Source organism: Lasioglossum baleicum, chromosome 11 (assembly GCF_051020765.1).
Source record: "Lasioglossum baleicum chromosome 11, iyLasBale1, whole genome shotgun sequence".
NCBI lineage: Eukaryota > Metazoa > Arthropoda > Insecta > Hymenoptera > Halictidae > Lasioglossum > Lasioglossum baleicum.
The window spans coordinates 10,916,818-10,925,607 of record NC_134939.1 but is presented as its reverse complement, the minus strand read 5'-3'; the positions used below and the strand labels follow the sequence as shown (position 1 = coordinate 10,925,607).

The window sequence follows — 8,790 nt, the reverse complement described above, 5'->3', positions numbered from 1 at the left end:
ATTTTGTTCAGATTATTTATTGTATGTCCAATTATAGCCACATTCGAGGCGAATAAAACGCGATGTTATTTGTGTCTTTCAGACGACTAGAACGGTCAGAATCAATTTAGACAGTCCAATCCAACTGGTCACTCGATCCTCCGCCCATTTTAATTAATAACTGCCACATTCTTTCAATAAAACACGTCACGCAAAAATTTGTGTTACTACTCCGAATATGTATAGATACGCGTGTAAAGTTTGAGCTTAAGAGGTCTGATCGTTCTCTGGAAATTAATTCGGAAATGTAGGAAGCGCGGCTAATGGCGATCTTTTTGCGAGGATCGACGGCGCAAAAATCTGCCGGTGGGATCGAGATAAGAGACGTGGATGCTCTAAACGGGTATTCAGGATGGTGTCTGGGTTGCCTTATATGTTCACGTCTATCGGGGCCCCGAAAATCAATTTCACCTCGGCCTCGGCTTTCGGTCTAACCTTTCTTCTGCGGACGCCTAAATCGTCGTCCCGCCGCGGTATCACGTTGCACGCCCGTTTCGTCGGTCTCGTTCCATCGAGTTTTTCCAGTTTCGCGCAGATTGACAGACCGGCTGGCTACCATATAGAGTATCTAGCCAGACGGTGCCAGGTATGAATGGAGCGCCGCTCGCTGTCGCATCAGCTTCAAGAACTCTCGATCGCCAGCCAGCCGGCCGCAAGAAACGCGGCCGCAAAAACGCGCCGGGGGAATCCAATAAACACGAAACGCGTACCCCGTGAATACGAGGGATCATTTTAACTCGGACATTTTTGACCGGGAGACCTTTAAATAATATCATACGCGGCTGTGCTCTGACACGCGCGGTGCTCTAAAACTTTATTCTCTGGACGAAATTAAAACCGAAGCTACCGGCTCTAAAAGTGCTAAGTGTATTTTCTACGGATAATGTGCACGAGTATCGACACCGCGGATTAAATTCTGTCAATTTTCTATCATTCGAAATGTCACCTATCCAACAATGTCATAAATGCACAAAACCCACAGTCCACTCATAAATGTTTGTACAAAATCCGGAGGGTTGATGTTTCCTCCGAAAAAATTCCTGAAAATTATTTTGAAAAAAAGTACCACTCGAAAGGAGTTTAGCCCCTTAAATGGTGGTCGCAGGGAGCAGGCTGCGGTAGCGTAACGTGCGTCTCCGGGTCGAGCCGATGGCTACCATCGCGGGCAAACGGTCTTCTCCTCTCGTCTGTTCTGTGTTCTGTTCTCTTCGGTTCTGCTTTTCCTCGTCCCGCGCATCCCTTCCGGCGTGCAACACACGGTCGTGGCTCTTCTCTCGTCCGTCCGTCTGCCTCAGATTCCGTCGCCGAACAGTGAATCACGTCCATTGACTGGACGCCGGCCAGACGGACTGGGCCCGACCATATACAGACTAGATTCACTCGCGTAGCCAGGCACATCGGCATCAGCCGAGAGCGCGAGAAGTCGATGCTCTCTCTCTCGTCGGAGAAGGAGGAGAGGACGCCCGGTTGCCTTGCCTCTCCTCTTGTATAGCTCCAGCGCGCTTCCTGTCTCCGTCGCGTCGGTAGCTATGCCATTTGCAACGCATAATGGCCCGTCGATCGTCCCGGACGCCAGTCATACAGGTGTTTGATCATGTGGATAGGTGTTCGGATTCCTTTTTCGGGATGGCCTTAATGACGGTTCCCCGCCTCCTCTCTTCTACCTCTCCCTCCCTCTCTCTCTCTCTCGCTCTCTCTCTCTCTCTCTCTCTCTCTCTATCTCTCTCTACCCTCCACGGATCCGACCGGACTCGTCTTCATCCGATCGATGATGTCATGGCTACCGGTCACTCTAGCACCGCGATTCGCGGTAGTCGGAAAGTTACGAACACTCGACATTCGGTAAGATCTTCTTGCTACCTCCATCGGTAGCTCCGAGAGCCTCTCCGGGGCGGTATCCTTGTTGCGCGCTCTCGTTCGCTTTGGCTACTGAATCTTCACTCTTTAACGCATTAAAGTCTGCCATCCCTAGCCAAGGACTTTGTAACGCTAAACTAGGACAAGCACAACAGAGTCTAGTTAATTGCGGCTGAACGTCGTCGCCGGGTAAACAGCCGCAGGATCCACGAAGCATCACCCACCACTTATTTTACGATCGACGCCGACGTGTAACACTTTCTCCTCTTTCTAAGAAGCGAAGACGATAAAAGAGAGGAGAGACCGTTGCACGAATAACGGCGAAGCGGAACGAATAATTGGAGAATCAACCGGGGCAATGAAGATACGGCGGCATCTCGGCGTGGATACGATCGTTGTTCGTGTAATTCGAACCTTACGTCCTGCTCGAGATATGCTCGTGGCACTGATCGATGCACCGTGATATATAGAGTACGGCGAAAATTGCGGTGCAATCGTGAACAAGAGCCAATTGCTCGGGGAAGACAAAGCTGCGGCCTTTTTTTTTAACTGATTTCCACTCGAGCGCAGCCCTGGCTCCGAGATAGGGATGCGGACAGGATGTCGGCGGCGCTCCATGGTGTTGGTAAATACATATCGTTGGGTACCCGCCATAGCTGCCATCTTGACAATTAGAAACGAGGTTTTTTTATTATCGTCTATTTTTTGCGAAGAATTTAATCAGAAAACTCTGATAAAATTCGGTTTATCTGAATACGCTACAAGAAAATTGAATTTGATGGGTCACATCGTCGATGCCGGTGCTCGGAACAGGTGACCGAGTGGTCAGTCGGTCAGGCAAAGGTCCAAATCGGCTTTCTGTTAATTCGTTCGACGGAAAGGTTCCTCTCGGAACAAAGAGGGCTCGTAGGTTCGTTGCACCGTCGCGTCGTGTCCGCAGAAGAGCGGACGGACGTTCGGATTTCCTTCCTTGTCGAAGTAGTTGAAACCTAATTGGCTTCATTGAAGCGTATCGGAATCGCGTGCCGTGAACGCGAGGATGCACAAAGGAAAAGAGATTGCCAGAACGAGGCTAGGCCGTTGCATCCGGTCGCCACGGCTGACCTTGACTTGCTTGGTCTATTCTTCAGCGGATCGACAGTGACCATCAAACGCGTCGGATAACTAGATATTCGCCACCTGTCGTCGTCGTCGTCGTGATTCTATCGAGCCGAGGATCGACCACAACCACGGATAATCTATATTCCCTCTTTTTCTCTCTTTCTCTCTCTCTCCCTTCCCTCTCCTCTCTGGCCCCCCTGCCTCTCTTTGTTGCCCCACCGCCTCTCTTCGCCACTTCGGCTTCTTCCCCTTTCGTTCGCTTTTTATCCCTCCGTCTCGAGGAGAGAACCTGCACTTGCTCGACGGACGTTTCCGTCCCCGACCGTCTGATGTTGGTAAATTTTTCACGCCATCGAGTCAATAAATCGATACCCCGCCGTTTCTTCCGGTGGCATCATCTTTCCGGCCGCGATTTATCGCGACAGGATGCCGTGTCACTTTGTTTGTTGTCGAGCGATTAATAAAACGCTCGTTGCCCCGACGTTGTTGACACTGGGGTCGTCGCGGCTGACTTTTTCGGGTCACCTCCTTCGCAACCATTTTTTACGTTCAGTTTGTCTAAAGGATGTTCGGTTTCGAATGCAATCTGTAACAAATCTTACCTTTAATACTTTAGTATTAGTTTGGGGATCTCTATACAAATTTCCATTGGTGCGTCCAATTTTATGCGAATTAAAATAAAGCAATTATTTATTTTTTATTTATATGTAAAAACAAAAATAAATATCAGTTTTCGTTCATATACACGTTTTCTTGCATTCTAGAAATTCGCACATGCAATAAATGCATCAATTTCATGGACAGTGTTCGTTTCATAAACAATCTGCTTAGATTTGCGCAAAAATGTTCCCAGTTAGTGAACGTGTTCAATATTCCGACGAGAGTAATTTCTCGCGATGCGCGATTGGGCTATTTAAATCTACGAGCCTGTTCAATGTCCGTATAACTGTTTGCGAATGGATTGCGTAATCGAAATATCTAGCGTGAACCAAGAAGAGGAGCTTGTCTAGACGGTAGAACTTGAAGGAAGGATTGTTTGCTTTTTCAGTGACGCGTTCTTTCTCGAGAATCTACCGAAAGGTAGAAAGAGAAGACGAGCACAAGAGAGAGAGTGAGTGAGTGAGATAGGAAGGAAGAGAGTAGCAAGAAGGACAAGTCGGGCTACGAACGGCGAACGGAAAGAAGAACGGAAGAGACCGAATCGTTTTCAGATTTCTTGAGTTTCGCTATAAAAGACAGATCGGACGGGGAGGAAGTTCGGTTCGACTTGCGAGAATTTCATTGCACGGTGCATTAAAATGATGGGTTCGTTCAACCGTGTTTACCCATCCTTTCGCGACTTTGCCACCGCGTCTACGTTTTCTCTTGGCTTTATTTACACGTCCCTTTGGACGCGCTGCCGAACTGAAAAGAAAGTAATTTCATCGGATTCTGCCCTTTGTCGCCAGGGAATTCCTTCTACCGCTGCTCTTGTGCTGATTATTACCGGCTTCTCGTTTAGTTCGTTCCGTAACCCGGAGGTCGGTGGATAACGGACTATTTATTTATTTAACACGTCCATTGCCGAATTATCATCTCCGGGATATTCGACCGTCAGAGATCACTTCATTTTCTCCAATAAAATTAGTTTTCCAGCTTGCTGAATAAATAGTGCCATTCAAAAATCCTCTCCTAATTCTCGTTGTCTGAAGAAAAGTGCATCGAAAAAACATTTTCCAGGACCCGATTTTTGGTCAGAGACGTTAAATGGTTCGACATATCCACCCCTCAAAAACACACCCAGTCATCATTGGACAATCTTGTTTCACCCTTAATTCTCTCTTTCAAGAAAAGTGTATCGCAACATGAGCGTAGACGGAAGAAGGCAACGCCGAAAGGAAAAACGGAAGAACGGAAGGAAGGAAGGAAGGAAGGAAGGGTGCAGGTACGATAGTGGGGGTTCTGGTACCGTTTGAAGGGGATGCGCTGCAAGAAGCGCGTGGTAGGTCCGGCTGCAAAGGTATCGTCACGTGGCCAAGGGGGCGGTACCGTTTTCTCGTGGCCGCCCGGTATAAAAGAGAGACGTAGCACCGGTGCATCCACCAATTACTATTGCACTTTGCCACCGGGACGGAGGCAAGGTCGGTGTACAACCCTCTCGACTCCGAACACCGTGTCCTGTTCGCGGGTGTCGCGTCGTTCGCCGATCGTTTTTCTCCCGCTCTATTGGCGCTTCTTCTTCAACATCGGCTGGCCTATGGTCTCTCCCCGTGGTTCCAACCCCGTGTGCCACATCCGGTGCTTACGTTCACCAGCGATCACCAAATGATTCTTTGCCGCGCGTGTGCCCTTCGATCGTCGAAATCGAAAGAGACGCGATCAAAATGCGAGAAACATGTACCGACACCCCGAATGGGAAACCGTCTGTAAAATCTTTGCTCCAAACCAGTCCGAGGACCTTCGGTGCACCCTTCGCTCTGCAAAGGGTCAGGTGAGACGGCGGAGGGGGGACAGAATGCAACTCGGTGCATCCCGCGCGCCGCGATTTTCGACCTTGTTCTACACTGTGTCTACGAACATTGTTCACTGTGGTCTATTCTACCATTTTTCTAACACCCAAGTGGTACGGTGTTTACACAGATCCACTAGAACCTCTCTAAAGTTCTGTATAAATTTTCTCCGAGACGTTCAAGTATAAAGAAACTTGAAGCAGTTGAAGAAACTTGATATTTGCAATTATCGTACAAAACGGTAGCTCCCAGAAATGGGAGAATTGTGCGTCTAGAATTATAATTTTTGCGTTCCTATGTATCGAGTGTAGCAAATTTGGTTAGCATCTGCTAAAAGCAATAATTTTTGTTTCATTCAATTTTTATTTGATTCAAGCGTTACTTCGATTTTATGGAATTTTTGACACTGCTGGATTGGGACTCGGAGTGTTAATTAAGATTTGCATCAGTCGGTTGAATCATTCAGTCAAAAAAGACATTGTAAAATGTGACGGAGACTATTTCAGAGAGTAGACTGCATTTTGTCCGTAAATCAATAAATTCACGTAGAAGGGAACTACGAATTCATTCATACACTAGCATCACACCACTAAATCGTAACACGGTCGAGACGCATTCGGTTCGCCGGTAACGGAAAAGCAAAAACGGGGAGCGAGGGAAGTGAAAGGAGAAGTGACAGGGCGTAATTTTGATCCCCGGCAATCCGCCAAAATTGCCCCCGAGTACTTCATTACTTTCTCTCTCTCTTCGGGGAAGATCCGCGCGATCGTCGTGTGGGGAAACAGAATCCCGCGTCGAAAGTTAACGACCCTGTGGTTTCGGTCCGGTCCGGTCTGAAAACAAAAGTCGGCCGGGCAACACCTCCGCCGGTTCTTCTTACGAAAATCCTTATACAATTTATGCATCGGGAACAACACAACAGGCGAAGCGAAAGAGAAAAAGAGAGAAAGAGACGGTCTAAAAATACCGACGGGGACCGAGCAAAAAATACCCGTTCGGCGTGGATCGTTCTCGTTCCTGGCGTGGACTCGCGACGACACACGGCGGGGCCCGTGCTTTCCTCGTCCTCCGGAAAGGAATACCGGAAGTAAAGGGGCCTGGACGATTCCGAAGTCCGATACCCTCGAGCGATCTGGGCCCGACAAAGGCGGCGCATCGTCGCCGGCAAAAAACGGAAGGACGAAAAGCCCGGGGAGTAAGAAAGACGAGGCTCAAAGAAGCGTGTCCACGACGCAACTGTGGGATCGAGAGAGAGAGAGAGGCGTAGTGGGGGGAAGGTAGAGGAGAGAAAGGTAGAAAGAAAGAAAGGAGGAAAGAAAGAAAGAAAGAAAGAAAGAAAGAAACAGAAGGGGACATCAGAAGGAAAGCGTAGGAGGAGCGATGCCGGAGAGTGGAAAGAACGTGCGTGGAGCACACGAGGAGGAAGGAAGGAAGGTGGCTGCTCGAGGGCCGGTGAAGGGCAGGAGGATGCAAGAAGTACGAGGCAGAAGGAGGAAAGGAAGGTGGAGGTGGTGGAGGTGGTCGAGTAGAGAGGAGGAGGTGGAGAGAGGAGGAGGAGGAGGAGTAGGAGGAGAAGGAGACGATCATGCATGCATGCATGCATGAGACAGGCAGGCGGACAAACAGGCGGACATAGAGGCAGGCAGGCAGGCAGGCAAGGCATAGAGGCATACAGGCAGATAGGCGAGCCGCAGCCGCAGCCGCAGCCGCGATCGCGCGCTCCAAGAAGGGAAGTGGGGACAACATAACACAGCGCGGCCGCGTGTGCAGACCGCTTTTGCAGAGCTTCTCGCTCGGCACACGGGGAAACGTTCCGGCTTGTACTGCTGCTGCTGCTGCTAGCTGCTGCTGCTGCTGGCTGCTGCTGCTGCCGGCTGCCGACTGTTGACTGTCGACTGCTACTCTCAGTCTGTCGGGCGGCCTCGTGCGCGCTTGGTTTCCATCGACGAATCCGCGCGCCACGAAACTACCCGCGGAGTTCGAGTTGAGTCGAGTTGAGTCGAGCGATCGAGCGTAGCCGCCACCGCCGCCGCCGCTACTGCCGTCGTCGTTGTCCCCGCGCCGCGTCGTTTTCGGGCTCCGCATCGAAAGCATCGGCTCGGATAATCGAGTCGAGCAGACATACTCGTTGCGGGACGATCGCCGAGTGCGGAGGATCGACGAAGTGAGGCAGGTCCAGGCGGCCGCCTCTCTCGCGAGAGACCAGACAGTTTCGTTCACTTCGTACAGCACGGTTGTTGCCGCGTTATAATTTCGCGATCGTTCTCTATCTCTCTCTCTCTCTCATCGCTTCCTCTTTGTATATTTCGAGATCTCGTCTCTCTGTTTATTTCTTTCCCTCTCACATATTTTCTTCTTCTTTCTGTCTCTCGGTCGGTCGGTTTACCTCCGAGGGAACAGAAGCGCGAGTACTACTTCATAAGACGTTCTCGTCCACGTGTCTGGAAGATGACGAGATGCCGCGAACGCGGATGGTGCGCCGTTGTGCCGTGTGTCGGCCGATCTCGATGATCGGCTCGTGACTGGAGGACGCGTGCCTTCACAGAGAGACAGCTCGAGAAAGTACACATCGCCGCCGGTCGTTGGACGGTGACAGGACACACTCGACCGCTCGCCCGAGAACGAGAACGAGAACACACGCCGCCGCCGGTCTCTACAGGTGTTTCGAATCGATTCGTACCGCGGCCACGAGGCCTTCCTCGACAGAGCACGTCCGTGTTCCTTGTGGATGGTGTGATGTTCAGTGAGTTTCCTTCGCCGGACACGTGATCTCTCTCACTCCCTCTCTCTCTCTTTCTCTCTCTCTCTCTTTCTTCCCTCTCTTACTCGTTCTCGCTCCGATCTGGACGGGGTCCGTGTCGAGACACGTCTCGTCGCGTGCCTGTTTCGGCTTCGGTCTCACAGTTTCTCTCGAGCCGCGTTCACCGGACGTGAAGTTTCACCGCGTGACCCGCCCGAACACGGACGGACGAACGGACAGAGAAACGGGCAGGAGGAAATTCGACGAGCGGTTGATGTAAAGGACGGCACGATCGATAGGTGTGTTAGATGTTGTCTCGAGGTCGAAGCGTCACGATCGTTCCGCGGTGGCACCGGTGGCGGCGTCTCGATTGAAACGAGTCCCATTTCGCGCGGGATTTCCGTCGCGACTGGTTGGTTCTGTTCGGCTAGACACGATTACACAGTGACGTGCGCGTGTCTCGATCTTCCTCTCTCTCTTTCTACCTCTTTCTCCCTCTCTCTCTCTCTCTTTCACTGTGGGACCGGCGTTCACGGTCCGCCGACCAAAAATGCGAACAGTATC

General features: G+C 50.7%; 1 protein-coding gene across 1 annotated transcript in view; it reads left to right on the top strand.

Moving 5' to 3' along the window:
• Nucleotides 1–7,279: 7,279 nt before the first annotated feature.
• The window catches only part of LOC143213271 (follistatin-like), a 59,948-nt gene continuing 58,437 nt past the window's right edge, over nucleotides 7,280–8,790 (top strand). The window contains exon 1 of the mRNA XM_076432960.1: nucleotides 7,280–8,229. The gene's annotated coding sequence lies outside the window, so the exon portion shown is untranslated. The remainder of the gene's footprint in view (nucleotides 8,230–8,790) is intronic.